Source organism: Brassica oleracea, chromosome C2 (genome assembly GCF_000695525.1).
Source record: "Brassica oleracea var. oleracea cultivar TO1000 chromosome C2, BOL, whole genome shotgun sequence".
Classification (NCBI taxonomy): Eukaryota; Viridiplantae; Streptophyta; class Magnoliopsida; order Brassicales; family Brassicaceae; genus Brassica; species Brassica oleracea.
This window is the reverse complement of record NC_027749.1, coordinates 15,730,138-15,730,890: the sequence shown is the minus strand read 5'-3', so window position 1 is coordinate 15,730,890 and position 753 is coordinate 15,730,138.

Below are 753 nucleotides of genomic sequence, written 5' to 3'. Positions count from 1 at the left end.
TCTTTTAAACCCCAAAACAACAAACACTTAGAATTAATAATTTGACTAGATTTAATAGGTTCTCTAGCTCCTTGTGGATTTGATCCCTAAGTACTGCAACTGAACCTCTAATTTGAGAGAGTAATTCACTCCTTAGGGTAATTTGAGTGGTATCAAATTTGGTGTCGTTGCCGGGGAGCTTTGATCGCCACTAGATTTAGTGTTATTAATTCTTATTCTTTTCTCTACCCCCATTCTGACACAAAAAGTTTTCTTGTCTTTTCAGGTGCATGCCCAGCAGTACTAGAAGCAACAAGGACAAACACCTGCTATTCTCAGAAGATCCTGCTCACTTGGAACGAACGCAAAGACCAACGTTCCACATCGCTCGACGCAACAGCTTTCACGTCGACCGATTCTCACACCCAACCGTCGACCGACACCCGAACTTCATCATCGACCAATCTACATCGTTCGATACTACACCGAGTACATCGATCGATCATCAGTCGCGAAACATGGTTGCGATTGTTATTCTCAGACAGAACGAGAATGGAAACCTGTATGACCAGGATGGTCATCTGCGTAATGCAACAGGTCAGAAACTAGACGCGCAGGGGAATGTAATCCCTGATACTGATGTTACAAGAGCTGCTCAACCTGTAGAAGAGGCTGCTCGACCAAGGGCACTGGCTGACTACAATTGTCCAGATGAGTACTACGCCAACAGATCAGCTATTCGACTTCCAGAGATTCAGAAGCAGAATTTCGAGG